Source organism: Corvus kubaryi, unplaced genomic scaffold (assembly GCF_017639235.1).
Source record: "Corvus kubaryi isolate FWS band 111438036 unplaced genomic scaffold, C.kubaryi_AGA036_p1.0 67, whole genome shotgun sequence".
Lineage (NCBI taxonomy): Eukaryota > Metazoa > Chordata > Aves > Passeriformes > Corvidae > Corvus > Corvus kubaryi.
The window spans coordinates 2,117,019-2,132,834 of NW_024582055.1; the positions used below are offsets into that span (position 1 = coordinate 2,117,019).

The 15,816-nt window shown below is 38.9% G+C and overlaps 1 long non-coding RNA gene across 2 annotated transcripts in view; it reads right to left on the bottom strand.

The window, feature by feature from the left end:
* Positions 1-11,826, bottom strand: part of LOC121674301 — a 46,727-nt gene extending 34,901 nt beyond the window's left edge. For both annotated transcript variants that reach the window (XR_006019529.1, XR_006019528.1), the window contains exon 1: positions 1,354-11,826. This is a non-coding gene — a long non-coding RNA (uncharacterized LOC121674301). The remainder of the gene's footprint in view (positions 1-1,353) is intronic.
* Positions 11,827-15,816: the final 3,990 nt, after the last annotated feature.

Genomic DNA, 15,816 nt, shown 5'->3' on the forward strand with positions numbered 1-15,816 from the left:
GAGGCCAAGCCACCTGGTGGCTTTGGCAAAAATAAGTAACACAAATAGTAGGGAAATAGAAGCTCTTATAAGAAAATAATAAGTATTCCAGATTTAGGGTGCAAAATCTCAAGGAAAAGAACTAGCAATAGTTCCATGAGGTAAGATCAGTGGCATTTTAAATGTTTATCGTTTTATCAAATAAAAGGTACAGCATCAGAAGCTAGCGCTGTTTGGTGGCATCACACCGTGACATCAAGGAGAGCAGGATCTGGCTGACCTAAGCTGCTGTAACTGTCTTGCATCTCCTTTGAAATAACTAGGGTGGGAGGGTTCCCCTAATACTTTTGCAATTATTTCAGAAATAAGTTTCCTTTACATAAAAACAGCTGATGCAGAACCATTCCAATGTGTTCAGTTACAAGCAAAGTATATAACTTGCTTTTGTTTGGCAATTAATTAAAAATATAATTTCCTTTCACAATTTAAAGAACAATTAAATAATATACAAACAGCACAGTTCCTTTAAATAATAGACAAACAGCACAGTTCCTTTTAGACTCACCTGATAAAATTTCTTTAAAAACCACGTGATGGAAACACCTTTCCACAGGATTAAACCTCTCCTGTCACATTAACACTGGCCTAAGCTCTGTGGCATAAGTAATTTCAACAGCAAAGCCCTGCTTGGCAATATTACACAATACTTTCTGGAGCCCTTCCCTGCAGCCTACTGAGATAACACCATGGCAAGTCTCAGGATCTACTGTATAAGACGAGGTTAAACCTTCAGAAACCTTAATTAGTCTACTGAGCATTTGCAAATAGGTACATATACAGAGAGAAAAGAAAAAAAAAGCCTACCAAGTATAGGAGGGAACATAGTTAGCAGAATAAAGTACATTTCTCAAAAATTTGAGACAGAATTGGAAGTAACAAAAAACATTTGAACATCTAAGGTTATTTTTAGGCAACCCTATTCACAGTGGGGAATCACTGAGATTTTGCATGACTCAGACAGACAGTATACTCAAAAAATTATTATATTTACAAAAAGCCAACCAGCTTTCTTCCACTTTCCTTCTCAAAGAATGAAAAAAATTTAACCCATGTGTTCGTAGACACACAATTCTGAGGTACAGTCACAAACTGCTTGGAGTTCTGTTCCGAAATGAATCTCCAAGCTTCTTGTCCCCTGAACCTTCTGGCAGGGAGGAAAAGGAGCTGGGACCAACAGAGCCAAGCCAACTCAAAGAGGAAGCCCTTACAAGCTGTTTGGGGCTGTTTTTCACACACTGCAAGCAGACAGAGCCATCTCAGGGCACCATGCAAAAATCCAGTGCCTGTCACCACAGGCTCACACAATGAAGCTACCTCTTCATGAGGAGCTGAACATTCCCAGTGCTGGTCTTCCTTACACTGCTGTCCTTCAAGGCCATTGGTCATGCGACTTCTGGAAAAACTCAAGCAGATAAATTATTCAAGGTCTTGTAACAAGATTTCTTCAACAAATGTAAGCAAGTGGCTTGTGGATTCAGGTAAGAGGCTGCTCACCTGAAGAGGATGGGGAAATTATGCTAGAACAGAAGCACAAGGTTTAAATTAACTGTCACACAAAGGAAAACTGTCCAAACTGAGTGAAATGTCGATGTTAAACGGCGCAGTTCAGAAGACATTTAAAAACACCATGCCAGACACTAGGAGTGCCTGAAAAATGGTGAGAGGGGGTCTGAAAAGGAGACTGAAATCATGACAGTTGCCACTGGCTTCAAATTATTATGCCAGACCAGGCAGGTAACATTTTGCACTAACTTGTCTCAACAAAGGAATGGATGAAAAGAATAATGACTCTGTACAACCAATTATACCATTGTCTTTATGAAGTTTAGCTTCAAGAATATTTTCTGGAGCTAATTCTTGCAAATTTTTTATGAGAGTATTACTTTAAGAGACATAGTGTGTCCTCACTGCATTTAAAAGGGAAAATATCTTCTGGATACATAAGTGCAGTAGAGAATTCTGCAAAAATTAAAATATCACCATGCTAAAATTATAATAATGCAAGTAATTTAATTCTCATGACCAAAAAACATTTCACCATACATTTCAAATATATTAAACTCTCAGACTGCAAACTGTATGTCTTTTTCTTTCCAAACTTAAGGAAATGGAAAATCAAGGCAATTCCACAAAATGTTTTACATTTTTCATCAAACAGCAATGCTATTCACATGCATCGCTTAAGAACAGAGACCTATAGGCCTTCCCATTTAAAAAGCATCAGGTTTATAGAACCACACTCCCTGCTGCAAATAGCAGCAAGAATCTAAAATTAAGAGATACAGAATAATTGATAATGTATGATGAGAATCATATGACAGCAAAAGGAAATATGTTTCATTTGTAGCAGAGGTGGCTGGATCGTATGCTGTGGTATTTTCCCAAGCTCCGATCATTTTCTCTAGGTTGCCTTGATTCTTGAGGCGATTTCTATCACTGTTACAGAAAGAAATGACAAGTGTCCACTGATTCTGACTATGACCCTTCTCTTTCTTGCCACGTTTTGAAGTCCCTTCTGTGAGGATCCTACCTACCGTCTACTCCCCACAGAAATAAGGTGAAATATGACTGGAAAGATGTCTACATCTTCACCTATGTGAAGTGAGGCTCTCATTTCAGCCTGGAAAAAACTCTCCTGCTCAACTGCACTCTTATGCATTTGCAGACAAGGTTTTGGAAGAAAAGGTAAAATCTATCTCCTAAGTTTGGATTAATTATTTTTAAAGTAAACACTTCTTCCTCCAAAAGTAACTGTGGAGCAGTCACACTGAGTAACTCCCACCAAATAATAAAAAAGAAACAAAAGTCCCAATGACTACTTCATACAATCACTGAAATTTTAGGTTATAAAAGACCTCTAAGATTGAGTCCAACTGTCAGCCCAGCACTGCCAAGCACTGGCACTAAACCGTGTCCCCAAGTTCCACATCTACATGTCTTTTAAAAATCTCCAGGGATGGTGACTCAACCACTTCTTTTGGCAGCTTGTTCCGATGTCTGACAAGCCTTTCAGTGAAGACATTTTTCCTACTATCCAATCTAAACCTCCCCAGTGCAGCATGAGGCTGTTTCATCTCATCGTATCACTTGTCACCTGGTAGAAGAGACCAACCTACACCTCACCACAATCTCCTTTCAGGTAGTTGTAGACAGTGATCTGCTAATGTCAAAGTGGCTCCTTCTCATTTTCCCACAATATTTTAATAACTTTTAGCTCCACAATACTTTGCACAAAAAAGGAGCTCTCTGGCTTTGTGGCCCAACAATTAGAACATGTTGTTAGAGGCTCAGATACAAATCTAATCTCTCTCTGAACGAAATCAAGCATTTAGGAAAATACCTTAGACACAAAGTAATGAAGAATTGTGGGCTGGTGCCCCCTCAGTCTATTGGTTTTTTTTCTGTTGAGCACTTGGATTCATTAATACAGTAACCTGGGAATCCCCAGAATGTTCTTAGCATCAGGCTGTAAAGCAATTTTTTGTGCTGCTGATGAAAAGAGCTGCTTAAGCATTTTATACCTAGTGGAGATGTTCCAGGAGAAACATACAACATTCTGTAACAGCATATAACTCCACAGTAAGGACATTTTCTTCTAAGTTAGGTGAGGGGGGAAAAAAGTCCATCTCCTTAAAATCAGTAGAGACTTGAACTGTTTCAATATACATAAGAAAACTGCAGCACCTGTTTTGTGATAGTGTCTATATCATCCTGAAAATCTAGCTTTTGCTTTTATCTAAAATGTTATGGAATGCATTTTTTTCACTTGAAAAAAGCATCTTGATTTGATTAGATGGAAAAAAAAGTGGAGAGGAGTAAAGAAAGATCTGTTTCTTGTCAACTGGAACCATTCTAATGGTTCTATTTTTAAGTCGGTCACTGAACTGACAAATCAATTTATTATGTACCCCAAGTGCAAATCGCCTGCCCTGGAGTCAAAGCAAGTTGCACATATGCAGGCAAAATTTAGCCTTTGCTTCCTGAATACACCCCTCTCAGCTGCAGAATACCAACTGCAGGCTCCACCGGCTCCATGTCAGCCAATGCCAACGGGTAAACTAATAGGGAGAAGCTTCACAGAGATTAAGAGATTACAGTTTCTCTGTAAAATATAAGAGAAGGAAGCTTAATTTCTCTAATTCCTAAAATGGAATAAATCAGAGAAAAATATCTTCTGTTTTTATCTTGATAAAAGTATTCATGAGTTTCACAAAGCATTGTATCACTACACACGTATTCCAACAACAAAGCAAATGTATCCATGAACAACAACTACTTTGCACTACACTAATTCAAACTCATATCTATTCTATATGGCTTTTTGTAATTTCATCTGACTTTCTAATTCAGTAACTGTACAGCAACTAGCAAGAGCAAGCTATGCAATAAAGAAGTAGAATTGTGGAATTTTCTGCAACCTAAAGCAGAACATAAATACCTGGAGCAGATTTACTACTTTGCCATTTACTGTGACAAGCCTGCACCTACAAAAAACTTATTGCTAGGTCCCTTCCTGATCATAAGTAGGAAGAATTTTCTGCTTGCTATTTAAATCCTCTGTCAGTAACTGGCCGAAATTGGCATTCCTGTTTCTGAAGAAGACACGGATGGTTTCTGGATTAACCTTCTCTGAACACATCATGTTTAATAAGAGGAAGCAAGAGAAACAGCAAAGCAGTTCCTATCCATAAGGATACCACAAGGAGGTGGTATATACTGTGGCAGATCAGTTTGGATCTCTGCAAGGCTTTTGGAAAACCACTGATGCGTATTCTTGGAAAGCACTGCTTGAAATGGCCCCTAAAGCAACACAGCACACGCAAAACAAAAACCTACCTGCGGCTGTTCAGATAGCTTACCTCGCAGCTGATGTGGGCCTATGCAGGCAAGTTTACTTTGCATCTGACACGTGGTGCCGCAGAGGTGGAGTGCTCCCAGCTTTTCACCTCCCGGCAGGAAGAGTGTGAGGGCAGCCTCTGCCTCCACTCTGGCCTGGAGCACTTGATTTAGGGACCCAGTGGCCTAATTTAATTGCTACAACTGACTTGTAAAGCTGTTGCACAGTGTGCCTTCAGGAATTAAAAAGACATAAAGAACAAATGTGTTCATCTAGCCTAACAGCATCTATAGAATTCACCTAAAATCTGAGAAATTCTACATCAAACCAAAATATGCTGTTTCAATTGCTGTTTATTTTAGGAGGATATATAGGTGAAATTTAGGGTTCCAACAACAAACAACCACCACATTTAAAGACACAGTGTGCCAATGATGAATTAAGCTCATTAATAATTCATATCTTGTTTTTATCTGAATTTGTTCTCGCAAATGTGAAATTGACCCATTGCATTCACAACGTACTTTAATATCAACTATTCTTGCATTTGAACTGAAAAACAAATTATATAGAAATAAACAAAATAAATCAAAATATCACCATTTCTCTTTGGAACCATCTGTGTACTTCACAGTTCTTCACCTGGTTTTAAATGTGACATTTTATTAGCATTTAATCTGGCATTAGAAAAGGCATTATTTTCTAATTGCAGAAGAATTTTAAAATATCAGGAAGAAAACTCTTCTCAGCAAGAAATCAAAAATGATCCAACCACGGAGTCTGGAATCTGCACCTAGATGTAGGTTTGATTTCTCAGAAACTGGGAAGGTATGAACATGACTTGGGATGGGGGAGGGGCGGGTGGGGGTGTATTCAGCATCTCTATCATGGACAATCATGGCTGATTATGGATGGAAAATCATGGCCCATTATCACCTCGCACTTTTAACAGTCCTTTACACTCCCACTGCCACAAAGTCATTTGTCCTGCGTTTGGCTAATAAAAAAGCCTTGGGAGATTCCTGTCTCTGCAAACAAAGAAACTCTCCCCAGGAAGAGGAACCACAAACCTGGCCCTGCTACTATGACTACTCTGCTCTCTGTGGTTTTCTCTTGGGCCATTTTTGCATTTGGCAACCCCCAGAGCATCAGCACCCCTGCTCTCACGTCCACCCCACCTTCCTCCTGCACCATCTTCCAATTCTCCCTCTTCCCCCACTCAACATGCCCTTTCCCTTTATGACCCCCCACTTTGACTCTTCATGACTAAAAATATCCTCCCAAAAAAATTCCATTAAAAAATTTTCAAAACTCTGTAAGCTCTGAAAAAGACCTCTCCCATGATGAAAAGAAAAGGAAAAGTAGGTACAAAAATCAAAGCCCACGTGTTCTGGTATAATAACAACAATCACTCTATCATTCTTTTTTGTTCCATCCCCTTCTTCATATTCTTTTTTACACTGTTTAGTTGGATATGATTACTTTGTCTTCATACAGTATGTGGGCAGTTCTACAAATCTTCAAAAACACAATTTTTAGTATCAATAACTATATTGATTAAATGTATTAGCAAGGATATGATACAAACCACATCTTTTGACTTTTATCTCCATCCCAGTGTTAACCGCCATCCTGTACATATCCTACTAAAAAAATCTCTTGAAAGATTCAACAAGATGCAAGACTGAATGAACAACTCCTCAAAGGTTTTAAATCAATTAATGTAATTCAATTTCAGGGTTTAATTTTATGGTAAATTTAAATTCTATCATAAAGAATGTTAAACTCTATACCTCTTTTTTCGCCTCATGCTTCTATCAGTAATAAAAATCTGGTTTTCATAACAAGTAATTAGGAACAGATCATACTCATTCAAAACATTTTATCTGTGGTGGAAAAAGATGTTGTTCACACAAAAAAACCCCAAAAACCCCATCATTTTAGTAAAAAGCACAAAGAAATCAAGGTCCTCACATGACATTGCTATACTTAGGTTAGACTTCATTAAGTTACAATAGTCCCCTATTTGCTGCTACAGCAGCAAAATCCAAACAACTAAATAACCGCACTTGGAGAATCCTTCGGCATAAATATATAAAAATGAAAGAACAGACCTAAAAATTCCTTTCTTCCAGTCTGGCTGATACCAGCCAGTCTCGGAGCTGGATCAGGCATTGGAGCTGAGTGGCTGGAGCACCTGGCCTCCCACCAGGGAGCGCAGAGCCCATGGATGGTGCTCCAGCGTTCAGTGCAGCTAATGCTAGAGCTCCAGCAATCAAATAAAGTCGGCAGGAAACCCATCAGATGGGCAGTTCACGGCAAAACCCTAGAGGGCTGCAAGAATGGAAAGGCAGCAGGGGGGGAAAACAAACAAGAGATGCTAAAACTGCAAACAACCGGAAAAAACAGTGGCAACAGAGAAGAGCAGTTTAAGAAACAAACGTAAAACTGAACCACATAACACTTTATTAGCAAGACAAAGCACGGAGAGCTTCAGGCACCCTGAAAGGCAAGCAGGAGTTAGTGATGGATTTCAAACACTTGGTTCCAAAATAAAATTAATTCAGCAAATAAAAATTATCCTTTGGAAGGAGACTTTCTTTTTTCCTTTATCACCTGTTTTGTATTTGTCCTAGTACTATCTGATAGAGATTGAAAATTCTGAAAATCATTCTGAGAACATGACAGAATGACAACCCAGCTGGTGATCAGAACTAGCCTGCTCAGCAAAGAACCATTTGAGTTTATTAATAAGCATCCAGAATAGAAGTGTGACTTCACAAAAAACCTCTGTCTTAAGTAAGAAGTGACCAATATTACCTCTTTCAAGATAAAGGAGAGGTTGTCCTTGTTTTTTTAATTAGGATACAGGATGAGGTACCTCTTATTTGACCCTACAAAACAGCTCATAAACAGTGAGAACACTCTTCCACTCTTCCAGGCTGCTTGAATTATTTCCTATGGTCAGGGAATTCAACTCCATATTCTTATCTGTCTTTAAAGAGGTGGGTTACCATACCCATCAGGACATTCCTCACACTCCTCATGGAGGCTATGAGGTTACAGAGGACAATGCTAAACTGGAGAATTCTGCAACATGTGAGCCACCTTAGCTGGGAAGAGAAGTTCAAATGCCTGTGTCAAAATCTGACATTAGGGCTGAATCTGTCCTTAGCATGGAAAATGGAGGCCTCAGGTGACTACAAACCACTAAGCCTCATGTTCACATGTATTTTCTCTCTGGCTCACTGAACCATAAATTATTTTCTGCCTAAAATAACCAAGGTCACGGAAACTCCTTGTATGTGAGAAGAGATTCTGAACCAGTTCAGACCTCAAGGAGAGTGGGCGAGTGCCTAAACTGTAAAGCAAATACACACACAGAGATTTTGTGTCAGCAGCCCTTCAGCTCCCTGCTGTGCATGCAAGAAACTATCTCTTGGGTTGGGGAAAGGGTCTGTTTGTTTGGTTTTTTAAATTGACCTCTATTCTTGAGCCAAGTCAGGTAGAGCACGAGGAGAGGGCATGGTGCTCTGTTTCTTCCTGTCCCCATTCCATCTCCTCCATGAAGTACAGCAGAGATAGTCATTTCATTCTGTACACACATAAACAGCCACACCCACCCTCTTCTGCAAGCAATGAATAAACAGAGGGACAGCCAAAATGAAGTGGAATTGGTGCTGGCCTTTGACTTCAGAGTTGGCATTTGCTCCTTCCCTCTCAGAACAGTTAAGTCTTTATGATGGCAGAGTCTGAACAGGTATCTGGGATCTGAAAGAGACACTTCCCACATGGCAGAATTTGCCAAGTAGCTCCTCACCTTTCATATCAAACTTAGAATGTTTACATCAAATCTGTAGGTTCTACCATTCTTGGCAACATAGGAAGGTTCAATAAGGAGGTCTCTAATCAGTTAAAATATGAAACCTGATCACATCGTTGCAATTTCAGTGAGTACATTAATCAGAATTTAGTATCTTTCCTCAAATCTTTTCTGGCACCTGTAGGAGAATAGGAATTGTTAAGAACAGAGAGCAAATATCACTTCTGCATATTCCAAGACAAGCAGTGCCCTGTGGGAATTCAAAGAGTGCTGCCATGCAGCCTGAATGATGGCTCCTTGAGGAAGAACAACTAAAAAAATTCCCAGACTCTGCAATTAGCCATGTTATAGTGACTGTTCTGCCTGATTCTTTCTGCATTTCTGCATATGCTTATGGAATACAGACATTCCACTATCTGCTTCGAAAAATTACCTGTTAGTAGTGGTTACTCACTAACAAACAGCCAAGACATGTGATTAAAAAAAATTTCATTGTGGCATCAACTCTCTTTAAAAGGAAAAGAAGGGGTGGGAAGAGGAAGAGAGGGATAGAGAGAGATGCTGTAAGTTCAGAAGCAAAACACTGTTATTATTCTGAAGCAGGAATGACATCCTTGCATTAACACAGCATGAAATCATGGTAGCAATTTTCATGCTGTATTATTTTGTTTTTGTCAGGTCACTGATTTTCAATTTCATCAATACTATATAAATCCAAGGAAGATAATATAATAAGAAGCATCCACTCGGAGTCCAATACTGAAGCAAGAACATGTTGCCTTTTCTGTGAATTTAAACCAGCCAATATACACAGAGAAAATATGTGTTATTTTTGCCCCCAAATAACATAAATACACCAAACTCAGAGGTTACACAAAAGACAATATATCCAAGGAAACCGGATACAATACTAACTGTACGTTACTACAGTTTACAAGCTGATCTGTACCTTCCTCTAACATGCAAAATAGACAGAGTATAAAGCCAAAAAGCTACAGTGGGCTTTGTTTACACTGATCTGAACCCATGTTCTTGAGCTTTTTCCAAGCACTATTCATTTAAAGCGAAATAACTGCTTAAATTATCCCAGATTTAGCTCACTGATTCTCATCACCCAGCTGTCCTTCTGTGTTTTGACTGTATCATTACAACTGATCTGAGGTCTCCTAAAACACAAGTTATGGCAAGATACAGAAATAAGAGCGAGACACATGCTATTTTCAAAGCAAGCCTGCCAAGCCTTCACCCATGGGGATGTCACTCCAGGAAGTAAAGCTCACAGAAGTGCATTTGGGTAGCAGAGAAGTCCCTAGAGATCCACCTCTCCATTTGGAAACATTTATGAGGTACTTTGCATAGAGAAGGGAAGAAGGGAGAACAAAATCCAAGGAGCTATCACATACAAAACATCCAATGGGCTTGGAGTTTGGCAGCTTGACCATGAAGTATGTCAGTATCTGCCTCTCTAATTCACAGCTGCTCCACCAGGTTCTAAACCCCTGAGCACCTTATCTGAGCCTCTGCATACCCCCTCAACCTGAGAAACTTTCCTATGAACGAGGCACCAAACTTTCAGGTGTCCTCTCCGGCATACACCTGTGCAAGATCAGAGATAATTTTCCAAATAGAAATGTGTAACTTCTTTCTTCAGAGGGGACTGAAAGCCCCTAAATGCTTTCCACAGTGGAGAAAAGGGGCAGCAGGGAGATGGACACAAACAGTCCTACTCCCTTTATTATCCAGTTTTATCCATTGCAGGCATGTCCCTCACTGACACTGAGTCCATGAAGAAAGTTACCTGCTGCTCTCATTCCCCAGTACTTTTCTGAAGGCTCTGAAGAAATCCAAGTAGTTTGGCTGGCAGGGACATAATGCTCAGCCTGGTCAAGCCCTAGTCTGGATGGGCAAGGAACAAGAGGTGCTGCACAGCACACCCATCCCGTAGTTAACACAGGCTCCTGTGAGGGCAACACTACCTCCACCTTCTTTGTAAGAGTTGAAACATGAGCAATTGCTGTGATATCCCCCATTGTCCTACAAATAATGGCAGCCATTTGTTTCCCTATTAAAACGCTGAGGGAGTAAATTAGATATTCCATGATTTCTTTATAAAACTGGATCCTTCCCATCGCTATTTGAAAATAATTAGTCCTTCTTCAACACTGAATGATTAAAATGTAACTAACACCACACTTCTTTCACATGATCAATGTTGGTACAATGAATAGCACATGAATTAATAATGTCTAGGCAGTTTTTCTAATTGTTTCCTAATGTTCTGTTATTATATATTCATTTGATATTCACTGCAATGCTAGTGATCACCATTTTTTAATTTGTACCACAAAAATCACAAAATTTGCCTTTTCTTGCTGCAAAAGGATTAAAAGAATGAAGTACAGTCACCTGATTTCTGTCAGGTGAAGTCCCAGGTGACTGGAAAAGAGGAAGCACTGTACCCATCTTTAAAAAGGGTAGAAAGGAGGATGTTGGGAGCTACCGACCTGTCAGCCTCACCTCTGGGCCTGGAAGGATCATGGACCAGACCCTGCCAGAAGCTCTGCTAAGGCACATGGAGGGCAGGGAGGTGGTTCAGGACATCCAGCACGGCTTCACCAAGGGCAAGTCCTGCCTGACCAACCCAGAGGCCTTCTATGATGGGGTGATTCCATAAGTGGACAAAGGAAGGGCTATAGATGTCATTTATCTGGACTTCTGTAAAGCCTGTGACACGGTCTCCCACAATATCACCCTTCTCTCTAAACTGGAGGGAGATGGATTTGATGGATGGTCTGCTAGATGGGTAAGAAAGCGGATGGATGGTCACATCCAGAGGGCTGTGATCAACAGCTCAGAGTCCCAGAGAACATCGGTGACAAGTGGTGTCCATCAGGGGTCTATGTTGGGACCAGTGTCATTCAATACCTTCATTAATTACACAAAGGGATCGAGGGCACCCTCAGCAGGTGACACCAAGCTAAGGGGTCTGGTTTATACCTCTGAAGGATGGGATGTCTTCCAGAAGAACCTGGAAACGCTCAGGAATTGGCCCATCTGTAATTCCCATTGGGAGTCTTATGAGGTTTAACAAGACCAAGTGCAAGGTGCTGCACCTGGGTCACAGCAACCCCCAGTATCAATCCAGGCTGGGGGATGAACAGATGGAGAGCAGCCCTGCCCAGGAGGACTTGGGGGTGCTGGTGGAGGAGAGGCTGGACATGCCCTGGCCATGGGCACTCACAGCCCAGAAAGCCAAACATGTCCTGGGCTGCATCCAGAGCTCTGTGGGCAGCAGATCCCAAATCTGTTACTGACTCTGTTATTGTCACTGAAGGGTAAACATCTCTCTTTGAGCCTCTCTCCTGTCAGCCAGCCAGTACATGGTATGTCACCAAGAGAGATTAAATTACTATTTTTAATAAAAATGGACAGCTATGCTACCTGGCATCATCATGACCAGTCCCCACAGAATCCTATGTGCCCTGTGATTGCAATCATTTTTATTCTGAGTAAAAAAAAAAAAAAAAAAAAATTTAATAAAAAAAATCACATCAATTCCAATGCATCTTTTTACAAGCATGTAAGTCCCTAGAAGGTGACTTTTTTCTACCTCCTATGGTGTCCAAAATTTTCAGGTGGCATCAGCCTTCTTATTATGAGCTGCCTTTCTTTGTCTGTATTCAGGCTCTGAAGTATGAAGAGAAAATCAGGTTAGATTGTTCATGAATTACAAACTTGTCTTTAAACAAAACAAAACATTCTAATAACACATATTACTAAGCCACAAACTTAGGAGGAAAAAATTAAAAGCATTGTGTAGAAACACATTCTTTAAAAGGAGGGCACCTGAATGTAATAAAAGTAACAAATGTGATATCCAGAGGAGTGTGTACAGTACTTGTTTTGTTTGTTATTAGGCTTTGTTTGGCTTGATCATAACTCCCAGCACAAAATCTACTAAGACAGATCACTCAAGACAATACCACAGACTATTTTCTTTATCACAAATAAAACATCCAATTTTTGTGGAAAAGCTCAAATAAATATAAAACATGAAATGGGATGACTCCAGGCTTTGTTTTGTGCTGTTGTCCATATCTTCAAAATACCTTATCAAACAAAATTTTAAAAAGTGCTTACGTCAATATTTTATTGAAATTCTTTCAGAGAAGACTTATATACATTATATTTTCAAGATGAGATGCAGACTATTTTACTTGCAGCAGAGAGCAATATATTGGATAATAGCTGACATTTGACTCCCAGGGTTTTTCTTTTATGAATCAAAATTCATTTATGGATAGTAAAGGAGAAGAGTGCGGCTAAGAAATCGATAAAAATGTTCTGTATTCTAGTTATGGAACATAGAGATAACCTTAAATCAACATTAAAGATGCTGGCCTGTGTAAACATTGACAAAGCCAAAGGAATTATTTTAAATAATAGACTTCAACAAGCAGGTATCAACAAGCTCTGTTAGTGGAGATTGCTGCCATCATTTACGATGGTTCTAATTTATTCAGCATGTGGAAATGATCAGTGGCATGCAGATGATGGCATAATTTAGAAAAAAAATTCAAACTATATGACAATGGTCATCTTTCCTCTAACAGCTCTAAAATAAAAAAAAAACAAAACACCAACACCCTCTCTTTTAAATACATAATATTTATTTACTGGCTCATTCCAGCTCCATGCCAGTTGCCAAAGACAGTTTTGTTTTTATTTTCCTCGTTGGCAATGAATACGCTGAAATTACACTACTGAGCACACATAGCCCATGCACTGATAAATCAGCAAAGTCCATAAAATGAGTAGAACAAAGACCTCATATTTCCTGACTGTCCAAAAGATGGCTGCTATTGGAAATTACTGTTTGTGTTCAAAGAGCAAAACACCACAACAGCAGAGAGGGATAAGGATATGAGCTGTCTGCTCTGTACATGCACAAATAAGCCCATCTCCCCAGCTTGGAAAGAGAACTGACCCAACTGATCCAAGCAAAGGGGTAAAACAGAAGAAGGGGATGAAACAGTTTTTACAAACAGGCCCAACTGAAACAAAGAATCAATATCAACAGAAATTCAGGTAAAGAACAAGACACATTCCACACCATATTTAGAAACACATATACTTCAAGTTTGGGTTTTAAACATCTTGCTTCTGAAAAACAGAAGCCTAAGCTAACTCTTTAGACATTAAATAAAATCAGTAGCAAAACACCTATTTGAATTCTGTTTTACTTCGAGGATTTGATTTTTATTAAAATTTTGCCTGTTTGCATACCAACATGTAATTTTTCCATGATCCAACAGGCTGCTTGAAATAGTGCTGTTCTTGAGATCTCTCAGGTAGCGCTTTAGAACGTCCACTTAATTTTCAGTTTATTCAAAAACAATTCCTTTCTATTACTCAAAATGATCATGTGTACTGCAAAGAAATGCCTATAAGGCATGCCTATTTAAGTATACAGCTCATTACTGCAGCATATATCTTATTTATTGAGTCTTCCAATAGTTGTTAGCACATATTGCTAACAAGACTCCAGAACCTACACTTCTGAGAATCTAAGATTTTAGTAAAAAAGGCATATCTATCTCTCATATATAAAATAGAACTCAAATGTGCAACTTTAATGTACCCCAAAGACAAAAGCAAGAATCAAACAAAAAAAAAAAAGAATCCAAAATGTCTTTTTATGTTTTAAGCAATACACCTGATTCTTCTACATTTACCAATATTAGCAATACTGTATATTCAAAATGTCAGGAAATCTTTGCCAGCAGGATCAACACAATGAAAATGAGGAATAAAACATGTCCGGGCAAAAGAAAGTGCTTTCTCTCCCCTTAGTTTGATTTTTTTACTAAGAAATCAAAATATGCTTATTACTCTCTATTGGGAAATGCATATCAATTTCACCTTTATTTTATGAATATTTACTTAGCTGAATACCTAGTCCTGCTAATCCATATTTTATGAATATGCGTACGCACACACAAAAGCTACATGGAAATTGTTTTCCTTATAACATAAAAGAACTTTTTCTCTTGGTGAGCATTTATTATTTTGATCAGGGAGAATAGATAAGCCCTGTCACCAGCCCAAAATATATACCTGAATCTTGAGAAGTTTTTAAGACTATTTCCAAGCCATGGATTATTTTTTTCTTTTTCATATTGTACCTTTTGAGGCAGAAAAGGAGAGACTTTTTCCTTTTATCTTTCTTTTTCCATCCTTTATTATGCCCTTACCTACGTTATCTTTAGTGAATAGTAATACACTTCATAAAGATAACTTAATTATTTTCAGGACAATAAGCAGCAGAAAGCCTCAGCGACTGAGGATAAAAATGCTTACCTTTTCACCACCCCATCATGTGATATTTTTATATCAGCTATTTTCCTTTGCAAGGGTGCAGCGAGAAGCATCAGAAGCATTTTCTGCTCACATAGGAGAGAATAACTCAATATATGTGTTTCAGAAACCATTTCTCAGGATCTTTCAATTCTATTTATTTCAAGTACCACTGCCTCAAGAGTAATAAATATACAAATGCCTGGGGACAAAACAAAGTGTTTAATCTTGATGCAAGAGGTTGCACAGTTGTTAAACAACAGAACCTCAGAATTTGTTTCTATTAGACACAAGGAGAGAAGAATTTTATTCAGGATGCTTTCTGCCAACCAAAAAAAATAAGAAATGTAGGCAGATTTTAGCAATAAAGACATTAAATAAATGTATCATGCATGAGGATTTTTGTATGCTGCCCCTAAAGCTGCCTCTTTAACTCAGCAGGAGGCAGATCAGACAGGAAAATCAGCATATTTTGTAACAGAGCTGTGCGTAGACACTAATGTTTACATCTTTGTTGATTCTGGTTCAGGAAAACATGAACATTAGTACTTCCTTTACAAAAGTCTCATTACCAACCCATTGCAGTGTCCCACCACTACATAAGCAACTACATATGCTCTTGCTTTGTTCAGCACAAAAAAACATGCTGGCATTTAAATTGTTGCTTAGGCCTGCCTTATTTGTATTTATGTATTCAGGATTACCCTAAAGTGAGTAATTTTTTTCAGTAGTATTACAGAGATTTAACCAAAACATATCT